Source organism: Musca domestica, unplaced genomic scaffold (assembly GCF_030504385.1).
Source record: "Musca domestica strain aabys unplaced genomic scaffold, Musca_domestica.polishedcontigs.V.1.1 19, whole genome shotgun sequence".
NCBI lineage: Eukaryota > Metazoa > Arthropoda > Insecta > Diptera > Muscidae > Musca > Musca domestica.
In genome coordinates this window covers 13,941,726-13,955,268 of record NW_026712245.1, presented here as the reverse complement: position 1 = coordinate 13,955,268, position 13,543 = coordinate 13,941,726, and the positions used below count along the sequence as shown (strand labels likewise).

The following is a 13,543-nucleotide window of genomic DNA, read 5'->3' as shown; positions in this document are numbered from 1 at the left end:
GCTTCATTCGGAGTTGTTGTTTCGTATCTACAAAAATATACAGCAACAGTTTCATAGGGTTTGGTCGGACGTTCTTAATATTACTTAGCTACAATAATTTCGATTTTTATTCGATGTCTATAGAGAGTGTAGTATATGGTATGCATGGAATGAACATTTTCAGTCGATCAAAGAGACGTAACCACTGTGTTAATCTAAAGTGTGAGCCTTTTTTCCCCATCTTGCATTTCAGAAGCCAATGATCTAGATCAATGCAATACCAATAATAAAATCCTGCTAAAAATTTTGAAGGAGTATACAACGCACAAATGTCGATAAATAGGCCAAAGTAAAAAATTAATAATCAAAAAAGAATTGCAAGATGTGCTATTTCAGATGATTCAGATGATGATTCTCTGGAACTTTGTGCAAAAATAAAAAAAATGTTCTATTCTCGTCATCATCTTTATGTCGTTTATGTCGATTCAGTGAGTATCATATTTCCCGGATACCTACATCTATAGATTTGGTTCTGTTTCATTTACTGCCTTAAAACGTCCATTGCAAAAGAAAGTATTTGTTTGGTTTGTTTTAGAGCAAAATCTCCTTACCCAATATAATATATTATAGTTCATTGAGCTCACGTTTAGTTAATATCGTTTAATTTAAAATTTTCTGTCAAACTACTGACATCAAAATGAAAATACAGTTTAGTAGATATTTCAAAATATTGAGCAAAAATAAGAAAACTCAATAATTAAAAATACAATAATGTATAAAGGACAATACTGGCATGTACTATCTTTCTTCTATATTTTGTATAATTTTAGTAAAATCTGAAAAAATAAATCCGAGTTCTATGTTGTGAGGTCCCAAAGATAAAAATACAACATTTCCAACACTAATAGTCACTCTCTTGCTTCTAGAAGACGCCACTAAAAATCCGAACAAACGCAATGTTAGAATCAAAAACCATCAAATGTTGTCCTTGTTTCACTCTTTAGACGGCAGTTTAAAAATCACCTGGAGTTTTTTATAAGCCATTATTGCAGAAGTGTGTCAAAGCATATGACCATGACATAGAACTGTCCAGTTTGAAGTCAGTTGACAATGCCTCTGATTGTCATAATGACATTGACTAAATTATGCACGTCTGTTTTATTGCATTTTGCTGACTTACCATGAGGCAGGTAGTCGACGACGTACACCCAACCTTTTGCTGCTAATAAACGAAAAGTCCTTGATGAAGCAGCGGGTAAGTCTGTTACCGACATGTTTACATCACGCCAGAAGTGTGTCACATTTCCTGTTTCCAAACAATGTCCCTAAACAATTAAAAATATTGATCTCACTACAAATATTTGGCATTGAAAGTTGAAATCAAAAGACAGAAAACACGTTAGCTGCAGTCAGGGTCAGATTCCCCAGATTGAAGCGTCCCTTGGTTTGTTACTCTAATCTAAAATTTGTACAAAATCGAATGATTAAGTCGTTCGATTTGACTTTGAAAAAAAAAACATATCTGCTCAACATTTTTAAATGCATTTTTGATAAATTGTTATTGTAAAAATATATGTTTGCCATGCTATACAACTAAATACTCCATGAAAAGGTTTAGGAAAAAATAAACATTGTGTCAAATATTCACGGTGTCCACCTTGAACGAAATCTGACATTTTGAACATAGAAAACTTGAGTTATAAGAATTCTTGCTCCTTCGAAATGCCGAAAACTAAATATCAAAAGGTGTGAATACAAAATACGCTTTTTGTACTGGCTTGATTATCGGCTGGCTTCTTCGTAAGGGAAAAATTAAGTTTACTGTTGAATTAGTTCGATTTTGGCCCTATGCTCGTTTGATGACTCATGCCAGTCAAAAAAGCTTTTTATGTACTTGCACCTTAATATCTTACCATGCTTTACAGAACTTTGTAGTACTCAATTATGGAAATCTACATCTAAGGCTATGAAGTCCCATACATTTGCTCCCAAAGTCTAATGGTCGATTTTGTAAACTCTAATAAGTAGCGTATCGTAAAAAATATACATATGCGATTTTTCCTACAAATATACTGATCTTGACGGATTTTAGTGCAAAATGGTGAAAATTGTGAGCGCATAAAATATTTATGAACTTTGGACACTTAATTTATACACGCCCTATGTAGATTTTAAAAAATTTTTATATTTTCTAACAAATCCAAGCTATTTATCAAAAGGAATTCTTAAATCATTTGCTTCACCAGATATCTTTATTTTCTAGCAATTCAAAGTTTTTTTCAAAGTAACAGTATTAACATTTCACACTTTTTATACCCTCCACCATAGCATGGAGGGTATATTAGCTTTGTCTTTCTATTCATAATAGACCATACGAAGTATATATTTTCTGGATTAGCGTAAAAATCCAAGACCGTCTGGTGATGTCCATCTGTCTGTCTGTTGTAACCACGCTATCTTAAATAATAAATGCATATGTATAAATGCATAGTTTACCAGTAGGCAGGTTAAGTTCGTAAATGGACCATGTCGGTCCACATCTTCGTATAGCCTCCAAATAACGGCACCTCCCGATAGTAGGTATTTTGATGATTTCAACAACATAATTCACCGGATTCGTTTAAAATTTCGTAATGGAATATCTTAATGGGTACTAAAACCTATGGCGAAAAATTACGCATGCAGGTCCACGTCTTCGTATAGCTCCCATATGACGGTACCTGCCGATATTGGGTATTTTCATGATTTTAGCGACATTATTTACCGGAATTATTTCAAATTTCGTATTTGGAATTCGTACAGACTTGACAAAAAATTTCGTGTGCACATCTTTAGCCCCCCATATAAGTGGTAGTTCCAAATGGTGTAGGGTATTAAAAGTTCGGGTTTTTTCTGCGATGTCTGGGCTCTGCAAACATTTCTATTTTTTATTTAATAAAATAATCGCCTAATCTATAACTTAATATTGCAAATACCTCAATTCCAAATGTTATTGTTTATTCAGAACAGGGTCGGTAATTTTCAGTTTATACTGATATATGTTTGCAAAACAATAACCAGGGCGCAAGGGAGGACCAAAGGCTTAAATACTGGGCACTGAAGTAGAATTCGTTGCTAATCATTTCCTGAGGAACAGGAAAATTTTGTTAATACTGTGTTCAAAAAACAAACAATTATTTATGAAAGTTGGAGACAAAACTTTGTGATGTCGCATAAATAATAAACTCATAACGAAGAACTCGTACAAGTTATCTGTCGGTAGAACAATACTTTTCCATGGTAGGAACTGACAATTAAATATTAAATAAGAGTTTGAAACGAACAATCCTTTTGATTTATATAAAGTTGGCGGTGAGGCAATCGTGTTCCCCAAAATTCGAATCTCCAAGGAATAACAAACAAAATGAATACTTTGCCAAGCTAGAAATACACGTATGTAAATAAATACTCCTATATGTATATGAACATACATACACACGTATATGTACGTATCACCGGCAACACATGTGCAGCATTGTTGTGTACAGGGCACAAACAACAGCAATTTGAAATTTACAAAAATACGCACATAACAATAAATTTGATAACAAATAGTGAAAAAACGAAACATATTTTCAAAACAAAAAAAAAAAACGGTACCAATAATGGAAAACAACTAAGGCACGATAGTTGAATTTGTTTGTGCGGCATTGGCTTAGAAACAGACACATACACAGATGTCAGCGAACACAAATTGCAGCGTTTTTTATTGTAAAACACCGCTACAGCAGAAGGTATTTTTAATCCTGTCAAACCGTGGAATAGGGAAAAACTAAAACTGAAATGCATCATGCGGTGGATGTCGTGTCATAGAAGAACGATAGACAAATCCTTTTTGTCCTAAATTGACGTTATGCGAAACATTTGACAGCGAATACCTACGTACTCATCTGTCGAATGCTTATGAGATACGACTTGTTATTGTTACTCGATATTTAAATTCCTCGGTGTTCAGGGGCGGGGTGAGGGAGCAGAACATTATATTGTTGGCCATTAGAAACACATGTGTGTCTTCAATGATGCGATTTTGTAGATATCCCTGTGTAATAGTTTTGGCATATTGCGGCTAGGTCTGAGGCAACTAAGTTGAGCGCTTTAAAGTCGTTTCTATATAAATCCAGACCAACCTGTGTTGCTACAAACCACATTTTAAGGGAATGCCAATTAAATACTCCAGAGTGATTATATACATCTGAGAAATGTTTCAACGATATAAAAATGTGAAAATACACACATTCGTAGACGAACAACATAAATAGAATTGCATGGGTTTATCAAAATGCGAAATTAACCACAACTTAGCTTCGGCCACCATAGTTTTCTGAAATATACTTTAAAAACATTTCGTTCGAATGCTCTGTTTCTAAAAGATTCTCTTAATATCAGCTTAAAAAGACAACTAACGTTTTTCACACATTCACACATTCGTCTAACAGGCTAACGGGCTATCATATTCTGAATATTATTTTTCCCATCCAAATATTGTCGATACAAATGTTCATATTTGTACATAATCGCTCTGTTCCAGAAACTGCCAGAATCTACTAGCTTTGTACTTTTTTCTTGTTGTTTCAATATCATAAAGGGAAAATGGTATCTGGTAAATGGTATCTTAATGAAGAAGTTAACACTAACCATTTTACACAACGATTGCATATTTTATTGCATAGCTATTTGAAATAAATAATTCAAAATTGTAACATAAAATTATATATTGTAAATTGTCGTTACTATATTGCTAATTCTTACCGTTAGAACTAATCCTTTGGCTTTGGAGGCTTAAGTATTATTGGAAGGAAGAAATAGATAATTAGATACATAACTAAATAAATAAATCAATAATTGAACTAATAATTAAATAAATTATTCCTTATTGCACCGAGAATCTCAGATAGCCATGATGCAATAGCCTCGTCTTTTTTTTTTTTGGTTCAAACACCCCTAAAATTGTACAAAAAATGTCATACCCAAATTAAATAAACAACTTAAACCAACCAAAACAGGCTCCCATATTTCAATAACGTGCATTTAAAAAAAAAAATAAAACAAACAGAAGCGAAACAATAAAAAACTTCTGGAACCTCATTTACATACAATCACATAAACTGTCAATGCGACATAACAAATTTATTACAATGCCATTGTAAACTTCTCACTCCCCTCATATTAAATTCAACCACAATCAATGCCATCAAACCGAACACCCCTTACCACCCCAGCCATTAATAAATGCAGACATTTCACACGGACACACCGACAGATAGCTACACAGCAAGTCGCACATACTAGTACTGAGTACCATCAACATACCTAAGTACATACACAGGCACATATTTACATACAAACGTCATCCGAAGGGAAGTGACAACAACAAGACAGCATTCATGTTGGTCCAAAACAAATAAAACATACACACATACACAAATACAAATTTATACATACATACATACATACATAATGTGGAGATATCCTTGTCAGTGCCGTTGTTGCTTTATTACTCAAACAATATTTTTCCAATTTTCTGATATTTTTCCCAAATTCAATTAAATTAAACGATGAAAATACAAAAAAGCCATACACATCCTGCGATCACACGCACACACAGTGGAACGAACGACAGCTCGGAAAAAGCCCAATGAGAAATACAAAAACGAGAAGTGTCTCAATTGACGAGAAAACAAATACAATTACAACATAATGATTAAGGCGTGTGCACAACCACAAACATTAATATCACCACCAGTGTCATTTCCTTTGCCCTTGGCGTTGCCGTTGCCGCCACCACAAGCCCACGACACCAGCGCACCAACGTTGCCATTGCCAAGGCAGACTAGAGCGTGGTTGCAGACAGTGGCATTCAACCACTATCGTCACAACGAAGGCGGGAAAACCACCATCCTTGTTGCTGCTAGGGCTTTCTCATTCCAAATTCCCTGTGTGTGTGTGTGCGTACTTTACGCACACTGACAAACAAAAGCCAACACTTACGACTTATGCAAATACTTCTTCCATGCCAAGACTGATATTTAAAGTACTGTTGTTGTTATTGTTCTCATTTTTATGTATTATTGTCGCCGTATGGTAAATGTTGCACAAAGGAATTATACACCGAGAACAAGGACCGGGAACATGGACAAATTGTTGGTTGGTAAGGCGGTAAAGCACTCAACGTTGTCACAATGGCGTGTGAAAGGAAACCAATTAAAAAGGAAACGAAATGAATAGCTTTGCAGTAACGCACACACACAAACACACACACACACACACACACTGTGGACAATTCTTGTTGTACCCATGGACGCGAAAATGTATGATGGAGGTTTGGGATGTAATTTCATCAAGAGTATTTTAGCATTTAGTCGACGAACGGCGATTTCGCATTTGGGGAGTGCAAATACCTTGGGGTGTATCGAAAATGTTAGGTCAATACGAGTAATTATAATTATCTAGTTCCAATTAAATAACTTTAAAATTTGTATTGAAACTACAAAAATTATGTCGAGTATTGTAGTGTTTGCCATACTTGGCTACGGGCTTGCTAGTTTTATCCATAGGTTATTAAGTTCAAGTTATTCATTGGAATCGGGGAAACATTCACTGACTCGCCAGGCGACAACGGGCAATACAACTTATTTTATTTATGCAGAACAAAATATCACGACCAATCAACCATTCACTTCCAAACCTAAACAAAGTGAAAATTTCAAAAGGATTTAAAAGGATACAATCTTATAATCTGTTTGTTATAGCAATATATATTTAGACAACTCAGAACTCAAATATGGCATTATCTGTTCCTACAATTCGCTAGAGAGAGGGATTCTAATTCTACTGAATAGACTTAGAATCGAAGACTATTGTTGAACCAGACGGACAACAATATAAATTTACAAACTACAACAACACAACAAGTATTCTGACGATACTTACGTTTGTTGTCTGTAAACAAAACCACGAAAATTAACTTTTCAACTCAAAATTTTGACGCTGGCGGTCAATTTATTTGAAAATAAATAATTATTTTGATTAATCTGGCGATCGACACTTTATTTTTCAACTTCAAGAAGAAGAGTGGTTCTCTTTCGGTGGTAGTGATGGGAACTTGTCGGTCGTTATTCATCGATGTTAATGAGGTCCATGTCGATGTCATCATCGATGGGGTTGGGAAGATTTCCAACACAGAGTGAATTTGACAAATTTCTCTTCTACCATTAAAACAACTATATACCTTGAAGACAGCACACTCCAATAAAGGTAAAGCATTTGTAAATATTACTTATTATTCTGTTAAGTAACATATTTATTATATACCTCGAGACTTCAATGCTTATGCTTAGAAGAAGAAGATTCTAATTTTAAAAAAGGATCTAATTTTAAAAAGGTTAACAAAATAAAACTCTTTTTTATTAATGACTAGCTGGCCCAGTCCGTGTTGCCGGCCCGTATAATGCCTGTTTTAAAGCATAATAGAACACAGATCTCAATTATGTAAGCGGCGCATTTTTTATTATAAGTAAAATAACTCCATAGCAATTTCTAAATAGAAATAAACATTAATGGCAAAAATTATAATAGATAATCACCCACCGTCGGTTTTAGATATTTTGAATAGGCTGATCTTATTTTTCAGCAATAGGCTTTAATTGAGTGTTAAAACCCTATATGATATACAACATCAATAATAGTTCCATGTAGAAACTCAGCTCAATTTTTGGTATTGTAAAGGGATTTGTATTTACAACGTTTAGAATACCGTGTTGTGTGGTATTTAGTTTTGTCCACCTCATAATTAGGGGCAGAATAATTTTAGAATTATTTGTGCATAGGAGACCCCATAAAGTTCATATTTTTCATCATAGTATAATTCAATGACGATCAAAGAAATTAATATTCGTAATTTTCTTCATGTTTCATCCGCAATTTCCGACTGAATGAGTCCCAGTTTTACATTTCGGAGTTTATGTCATATAGACTTCACTTTCAGTATTCACCATTCGCAGTATTGTCATTTGTAGTAGTTTTCAAACAGTTCGAGTTTGTATATGTCATTCAACTGCTGGACATTCATTTTGAAATCAAAGCCTTTTGCTAGGCAACGTTTTTGTGTTTCGCCATGTGACTTGGTGACTTACGGCATCATCTCATAACATTAAAACCGGCCTTACCGAGACGCTGTCATACTGTGTCTCTTTTCTTCATTCCCATGCAAAATTAACTGGTAATCCAATTTTATGCTCTCATTCCCTGTGACAGTATAGAACTTAAATCAGGCACGTAATACACATGGCCATACGAGTACGTATCTGACACCTTCGGGCACTGGCGGGTATACAAATACTTACTTAGCCCGTCATCGTATGTTCAACAGCGTTCATCGCTTTAAAGGGAATAGCACACAGGGAAACGAGAAGATGTGGGCAGTAACCTGCACTTGCTTAATTTGATTTCATTACCGCGCCCACCGGAGAAATCGCAACAAAGCGCATTTGGTCGGCACGGGAGATATTTAGGAAGAAGCCGTGCGAACAGATCAGCACAAATGGGCAACTGTAAGACCAGAATGCAGTTGTAGTGGCCCGGGCATAGGAATGGCGATGGCATTAACAAACCACAAAAGGAGGAGTTGTTTGCGATTATTTCCCTTTTTAATCTTTAGCGTCAAGCCACGTTTCTCACTCCCCTCTCTGCAAGAGAGACACGTAATGTTCGGGCAAAAATTAATCGAATCCAGATTGTTAAGATCTTTGAGTTTCTGCCAACTGATCTATAAACATATTCGAAGATGTGTTCGTGAATGAGCCTGCAAATGCTGGCTGAGTTATTTTTCAACATTTAGGTTAACGCCTTCTACTGCCGATCGGCCACGACCAGACGGCAGCCTCAACACTCTCCACTCCGACTGAGAGCGCGTTAAAATTGCTAAAGCGTTGAAAACATTTAAGGCGGCATTGTTTTTTGTTTTAGGTTGCAGTGTTTTTTTTTTTGCAACGACGCGATGCAAAAGCTTTAATAGCCCATCTCTTGAACAGTGTGTGTGTAAATAAGGTGGTAGAGGCGGCTGATCTCTGAAGAACAATCTTCTTCAGATGAATATGCCGCATGCCCTTGGATGCAAACGACACACACACCCACACACATATCATTGTTCTATTGTTGCGGATGACGTCGATCGCACGATGAGAACTGAGCGATGAAGATGCTGATCGGTCTGACACTCCCCTCATTAAAGCAATACTTTTCAAGCGCAACCAAAGCTGCTGCTTGCTAACCAGGTGTTTTTTTTTTTTTTAATTTCTCCTCGTTGGTTTTTGGCGACAACTCGTCTGCCTGTAAAGAAGAAGAAATTACTTTGAAAAGCGACTATATATTCGGTCTGTTTCTGTATGGTTATGCGAGGGTTAATGCGAAGGAGAAACACAAACACTTTTTTTTGTTTTAAATCAATCAATTGAAATACACAAAACAAATACTGTTCCTTTGCCTATAGCTCTACACCAACTCAAAAAACGGTCGGACACACATTGAATTGTGATTACCGGTAATATATGTTGTGGGTCTGGGACCAAAATTCAGCGACGTTACAAGCTCCTTAACCACAGAGTGGTATGGAATATAATTGAAACCAATATTTGTTCGGACAAGAAGTATACCTTTGAAATAGAGTTTCAAATTTCTCAATGATAATGTTTGCCTGAACCGTTATGTTTTTTAGCCGACCACAACTAAATTGTCAACATATTTTCAGATTTCTATGTTTTTTCTTTTTAAATCCCAGAATTCGGTGTATCATCAAGAATGTCTATTTGTCTAGCACTTCACGCTTGCCTCTCGCTTTCAGCACAACCACAGACAAACAGCAGACATAAAAACCTTTCCCTCTCGCATTCAGAACCAAGACATGTTTGAGCGGAGATTTTGTTTTTTTGATAAAGTCATGTCGAACGAAAATGTTTTGAGTTGAACCACCTTGCAGGACACTTGTCTGTGGAAACATCGACTTGTTCCCTCGCAGTCTGCCATTGTTCGAAAGACAAAGGACAATATGTCCTTTTGTTTGGTGAGCAACTCTCACTCTCTTCTGGGAGTCCTTGGTTTTGTAGAAATTAGATACAAATCGCATTAATCATTCGATTCGTTGATGGCCGAACAATGGCGAACAGCCCGAAAATTCAATGTAATTGAGAATGATTTCCCGAAAAGAATGAATCGGGAAAGGTGTGATTATTCCGGAGGAGATGTGAGTTGTGACACTTCTTACCTCTATCAAAACAAACAATGAGCGGCGAACAAATAACCTGTTTGCTTTCGTTATTAAAAGATGGCCATAAATAAAGATTTTATTGGGGTTTTATTCACGTTGTCGTTAACTTTTGGTTTTCGACAATTAACCTATTGTCCCGCCAATCTTGCCTACGACATAGGATGAGAAATTCACCTATTCCTAACGAAATTTAGTCGGAATTTGGACACCATGCCTAATGGAGGGGCCCTAACTGTTTGTATTGTTAGCTACCTCGTATCAGTTGTGTCAAATGATTATTAATTCGAAATGAAGTCTTTTGTTGCTGTGCTGAGTTAGTGGGCATCGCCCACACTAAAATGCAGATACCATGGTTCACATTATCGAAATGTGTGGTCCTATCCGTTAATAATTTGTCTTGCTATCAATGGGTTATCCTGGGGGGGGGGGGGGGGGGAAGTAATAACAGAAATATGAACGGTATACAGTGTTGTCACCCCGACCGTTTCGTAAACTAAACACTTTGCAGGAAATGTAGCATGCAAAATAGTTGAAACCGATAGTATTATTCACAACATCAAGGATTTTGTTGCAACAAATATCTTATGTTGCATTGTGGAAGTTTGATTGATCCGTGCTTGTGCCAACTTCGAATGAAAGACGACGTCAATACCATGGTTCATGAGTCACAGCTATTTAAAAAGAAAAAAAAAAAAACAACACATCTATTTTGAAAAGATTTCTGTGCGTAACTGACTGATTCAATGTCCAGGAGAAACCGTTGAACCCTTAAATGTTGAAATTTGACATGTGGGTCAATGTTGGATTGTAGTGGTGAGATACGGCTGGTGTTTTGTAAATTCGTACTGTAACTCTACTAAATGGCACGAAAAATTAAATCCATTGTTATATGTTTTTGGAATATATGTTTATACCCTACAAGACTATGTGTTGGGGGTATAATAAGTTTGAATGGGCCAAAAATTATGTAACACCTCGAAATATTTGTTTCCCACATAGGAAAGTAAACATGGATCTTCCTATCTCGCCGAGATGAGTCGATCTAGCTATGTTTGCCCGTCCGTCTGCCCATGTTAATTTATAATCACTGTACAGGTCGCAATTATGGCCCAATCTTCACGAAATTTAGAATGGAGGTGAGGCTTGGGCCAGAATAGAAACCTTATGCTTTTGGAGATGATCGCATAATATTAAGGGGTTGAACTGGACCAAAAACTGAAAAATTTCCTGATTTTGCAGTCGCAATTATAGACAAATTGAGGCGGGAATTAGCATGGGGCTAGAGCTTAGGGCTTAGTAGAAGCCTTCCAATTTTGATGGTCATCGGTCAATATTTAGTGGGTGCAATTGAATTAAAGTCAAATTTTCCATTAAACCGCGACTATTTTTAATCCCGGCGAAACCACAGATAGACGAACAGGTCAATTCTGACCGTTACTTAGATGCCGATAGCAAATATATCGTATATATATGGCGAACTATATACAATGTGTCTATACAAAGGAAGGGGATGTGAGCTAGAATGCTTATATCTCAAGGATGGCTGGAACGATTTTGACAAATTTTGTCTTTCAGAATGCCCACTTGGCATAAAAGAATAAAAAAATCGCATAAAAAAGATGCCAATAATGATGCTAATATAGATTTTGTGATATTTTTTATTTATTTCATATTTTTTTTTCGCATGCGATTTGGGTATTGAAATGGACCAACAACTAAAAATGTTCCTGATTTTGTAGCCGTTATAAAGATCACAAATAGAAACCTAAGGAGACGATATTTCGCGTGAAGTTAGAGTTTAGGATAGCGAGTAGAATGGACCACTGCTTTTGAGTGAAAACAATACCAACATAGAGGGGCCTCTTGCTTTTGAGGATGATCGCAAAATATGTATGGGTTCAAATGAACCAGAAACAGAAAAATTTTCCTGACCACACAATTGAAACCAATCGACACGGAATTTTGCATGAGAAGAGAGTTAAGGACAGGGAAGAAGTCTAGCATTTTGGATGACTATTTTGGATGATTATATTTAGCTGTAAAATGGATCAAAACAACTAACAGCATGACGGAGTGGGAAAATATTGGGCAAATGTGCCTGGTCAAATCCCTAAGGGTAATATCTGGGTAGTGCTCCATGACATAAGGTGGCTCTAACATAAAGTAATGTTGTACAGGTCGTCCCCGCACGGCTATAGCCATTGTTTACTTTTTTGATTTTTTTACCTAATTCAGAAAAAAATTGGGTTAAGCCAGAAAAAATATTTATCCTTTTAAAGAGCTTCTTAAATCTGCAGACAAAAAGACTACATATATTTATGATAAAGGAATAATAATAAAAAATATATGAAAAAAGGCTGCCCTCCTATCTGAAATATACCAAAACCTTATCAAAACATTAAAATAAAATGTGTAACTGATTTTCAAAAAATCATCATTATGATGTTCCTCCCTTAGATCTCCCTCATTTTCTTAAATTGGATCATCAGTCCAAATTGAAGGTGAGGCAAGTAACCTCTCCACTGATTTTTAAAGAGACTGGATTATTTTTATATGGTATAGATTTCCCATTAAAACGCAAGAGAAACTTTTTTAAAAAAGAACAACAAAAACAAAACAGAGACGAAGATCACCATTAACCGCAAAATCAGTTGTTTTTGCGGCTTTTTGTTTTATTTAAAAAATGGTGAATAAAGCATTTTTAAGTCAATCGAAAACGGCAAAAAGGCTCGAGTTTTTTGTTGATTATGAAACATGACATTCCGTACTAAAATAAAAACTTAAAAATTTTGAACCTTCTCGATGTTATTGTTTTAAACTCGATTTACTTTCTAGACAATGCGAAAATAAGGTCATATTATGAACTAATTTTTAAAATATTTTTACAACTGTTTTTTAAACCTTTTTACCTACCTGTATTAGATGTTAGAATGATCACTTTTGATGAGAAAAAAACACTAAATTATTACACTTCAGATAACCAAAAACAAATTTGTCCTGCTTCTTTCGAGAAAGTGAAACATTTTTCAACTTTAGCACTGTGTAATTATAAACTAAACAGCTTATGACTTTGAAATTTGCGATACTGAAGTAGAATTTTGTGTTCTGCAATAGTTTGAAAACATGTATTCCAAAATACGAATTTCATTTTTTCTATTAACCCCCGTGTTAAGTGATTTTAACCCTCTGTGCGACGGCCCTCCCGACTTGTCCTTTCTTTATTGGCATTTGTATGCATTTCATAGATGCTAAAAAGGTAAATGT

At 35.6% G+C, this 13,543-nt stretch overlaps 1 long non-coding RNA gene across 1 annotated transcript in view; it reads left to right on the top strand.

Annotated features, from left to right (window-relative positions):
• The first annotated feature begins 243 nt into the window (after window positions 1–243).
• Window positions 244–13,543, top strand: part of LOC131802027 (uncharacterized) — a 90,995-nt gene continuing 77,695 nt past the window's right edge. Inside the window, exon 1 of the long non-coding RNA XR_009342013.1 lies at window positions 244–467. This is a non-coding gene — a long non-coding RNA (uncharacterized LOC131802027). The remainder of the gene's footprint in view (window positions 468–13,543) is intronic.